Here is a 4,117-nt window from a genome sequence, read left to right as displayed (position 1 = left end):
TTACTCAATATTCAATCAGTCTGGACTATGACGGGTCAAAGGGAACGTCGGTACAGAACGGTACTGATGAAGTTGCTCCTTAGGAAGGATAAAGCTTTTCTACTCAACATCTTCAACGCACGCCTGTGGATCTAGTAATACCCTCTTCTGTCCAATTTTCGTTGAATCATTTCAAAATGATACTTAGGGGTATTTAATTATGAAATAGTATAGAATAGAAAGAAGAATTTTTGGATAGTACCTCGCCTATGGTGAGGTCATTATTAATTAATCGAGTTGTTATTGTATTGTTAATCGCACACACAGTTCGCAGTTCTTATTATTAAGTTTGGCATTTGGTGTAGTAAATATATTTTTTATTCAATGAATGCATATTCTTAAACTTCCTGTATATCCTTGTTTTATACAGAAGTTATAAAGAGTTACCTATTTCTTAATTCATTTAATCGGGGAAAATCTGAATTATTTTATGTGCTAGAATAAAGTACTTATAAACTATTCGAAGGGTTGTTGACAAAAGAGAAAATGGTTGGTGGTGTGGGTCAAAGTGAAACACAAATAAGTTGGTGTAACATATTTAATTGTGCCAACGTATTGGCTACAGTTTCTAGCCTTCTTCTAGGCTAAGAACAGAACAAGATAACCACAGTAAGTATGGGAAATAAAAAAGAAAGTATAAACAGAATAACATAAAATGAATAATTTTACAAAATAGAATTAATAAAATGAAGTGATGAGAGATGCGGGAAATAAAATGTATACATAGGTAATTGAAAAAGTGGGTAAAATAACATAATTAAGGAAATGAAATTATATAATGCAAAAAAGTATGTACATATTAGTTATTAATAATTACTTCAATTTCTTTTTTATTTTGTAATCATTGCTTACACAACTTTTAATCCAATACACAGTGAAAACAGTTAGGTTATTTCTCCCAAATTTTGGATTATTTTAATGAAAACTGTATGCAGGATGCTGCCAATGCTGAACGGACGACCAGTGCACCTACTCCGTCACCTGGAGGACCATTGATTCCCTATGAGAAGCCAATATTCTTTATTCAATATTCAATCAGTCTGGACTATGACGGGTCAAAGGGAACGTCGGTACAGAACGGTACTGATGAAGTTGCTCCTTAGGAAGGATAAAGCATTTCTGCTGAACATCTTCAACGCGCCCCTGGGGATCTAGTAAGTAATAAAAGAGCGGAAAAAATGGCAGTTGTTTCACCCAAATATTTGATTACTTTAATGAATGCTATGTATAATTATTAGTCAATATTCATGACTCTGCCAAGTACAGGTAGGGGGAAAATGGCAGCTGTTTCAAAACGTTAAAAAAAATATTTTTTCATTCAGATCTATATATCTTTAAAATTACCAATACTAGAAAACCTAAGAGAAAATTATTTGAAGTAGAGTAACTGTGCTAAAATATGAACTCTAATTGAGCTATTTACGTTCAATAATTTCCTATATATACTATTTAGCTTCAATTGCTCTCAAGATATTGCTTTTTAAAAAGCAACATTTCATAAAAATGTTCTGAAAATTTATGTTAAAAATAAAATGTTAGTGAATTTATTTTGAAAAATCTATATCTAAGGAACTATGTGACCTGCATATGTCTATTAACACTCAAATTAAAGCTAGTTTAAGGTACTATGAAGTATTTAATGACCTTTACCTTAGTAGGAATAATAGTTTTCATGATAATTGCTAAAATAAATTCATTTATAGTTGTTTAGTCAATATATTTGATTTATGAAAAAGTTTATTTCATAAAACAAAAGACCAACAGATGTCTGCCAGAACTCAAATTAAAGCGAGTTAAATTTACTATAAAATAGTTTATACCGTTTATATTTGAAGGAGTAGCAGTTTTTTTGATATTTGACAAAATAAATTCAATTGACAAAATGTTAATTTCTAGTTGTTCGGATGAAATGTTAGATTTTTGAAATAATAAATCTCTAGAACCCACAAGACGTTTATGTATCTACCAGCACTCAAATAAAAGAAATTTAACTTAGTATAGAGTATTTTATAACACGTATCTTCGTAGAGGTAGTAGTTCTTGTGATATTTGCCTATGAATATAAATTTGGAAGATAAAAATTTGAAGGAACAACTATAAATACATTTATTTGAGCAAATATTATGAAAACTACTACTCCTGAGAAGTTTTCATGACTAAACCTTATTAACTACATTATAGTCCATTAAACTAGCTTTAATTTGAGTGCTAATAGACATCTGTTTGACATAAAATGGAATCTAATAGATATGGGATGGTTTTTGAGTTATAGATTTCTCAAAATAATTTAACTAACTACCGATCTTCCAGTGCATTCTGTACAAATTTTTTACGAAATATTACCTTTTAAAAAGCAATATCTTGAGAGCTATTTAACGTAAATAGCTCTATTTAATTAAGGCTCATATTTTAGCATATTTACTCTACTTTAAATGAAGTTCGCTTTGGTGTTCTAGTTGTTGGTAGTTTTCAATATATAGATCTCCGAATGAAACATTAATTTTTTTTAACGTTTTGAAATAGCAGCCATTATTTATTCCCCGTGCCTTTAATGAAAACTATGTATAATTACTAGTCCAAATTGATAGGCAGGGGGAGTAAAAAATGGCTGCTATTTCAAAACGTTAAAAAAATTAATTTTTCATTCGGAGCTCTATATATTTAAAACTACCAACAACACTAGAACACCAAAGAGAACTTCATTTAAAGTAGAGTAAATTTGCTAAAATATGAGCCTTAATAGAGCTATTTTGTTTAATAGCTCTCGAGATACAACTTTTTAATAAGCAATATTGAAATAGCTGCTATTTTCCCCCTACCTGTACTTGCCAAACTCATCAATTTTGAAAATTGATTACAAAATAAAAAAGAAATTGAAGTTTCAAGTTAAGGATAGACAACATTGGTTCTAAACCAAGTAAAAACACACCAATTAAAGTTTATTAATCTTTTTCAACAACCCTTTGAATTCGGCTAGAATGATCCAATAAATTTAGTGTATTCAAATCGATAATAACAATAAAATAATACACCTAAAACCTTAATTAAGTACCTATTTTATCCTAGCACATAAAATAGTTCAGGTTTTCCCCTTATAATTAAGAAAGAGATACCACTTTATTACTAACATGTAATATAAGTATTTACAGAACATTTAAGAAAATTTAATTCTTCAACAGAGGTAAAACCAACTGTCAATTTTCTCGATGTAGGTAACCAACATAACAACATAATTTATTGATTGAGCAAATCTTTAATAGGATGTGAAATTTACACTCTTCCTTTTTTATATTTTCATTTAAATGATTTATATCACGGCAACATCAACATGTCAGACTTTTGCTTTGTGTTCTTAGGATCACATAGTAATACAATTTAGTATGTTTTATTCTATATATTCATAAATATAATAAAATATACTAAATTAATAAAACAATGTTACTTACAAATAATTTTTTTTTATATTTCTATCCATTAATCTTGTAAAACTTTACTAACTTTATCAAGCCTAGAGTTTTGAGAAATTCACGATTTTAGGGGGATATCTATAAACGTTTTAGGTGTAACAGCGTTCTTTGTTAAAACTAGTCAGTTATAAGAATATCCAACTATTTAAATACATTTGAAAATATTGCACTCAATAACATAGTGATCTTAAATCAACAGTATAAAATTTAAAATAATTAAATAGGTATGGCATTAATAATAAGTGTTATAAACAGCTTTTTTATATTAATCCCTTGGCATTTAGAGGAGCAATTTAACTAAATTTTTATTCATTTGTGCTTTCCTGGACAATTAGAGCCATTAATATGAGGACAAGGTATTGAAATTATGAGGCAAATAAAAAAAAAATGTATTGAAGATATAATATCCAATAAAAACTGCAGCTACAAATTTATAGGGGGATATATAAAACAAGTGAAAGAGGACCAGAGTAGACTAAAAATAACAGTGTATTTTGTTTTGTTTTAGTTTGTTTTATCTTTTTTTTTTTTTATCATTGTTATTTATTATTGTATATTTATTTTATTTTTATTAATATTATTTATTTATTTGTTTATTTTTATTAAATATT

Source organism: Halyomorpha halys, unplaced genomic scaffold (genome assembly GCF_000696795.3).
Source record: "Halyomorpha halys isolate HHAL.00 unplaced genomic scaffold, Hhal_1.1 Scaffold201.1, whole genome shotgun sequence".
NCBI lineage: Eukaryota > Metazoa > Arthropoda > Insecta > Hemiptera > Pentatomidae > Halyomorpha > Halyomorpha halys.
The sequence above is the reverse complement of the archived record's forward strand: the minus strand, read 5'-3'. Positions refer to the sequence as shown.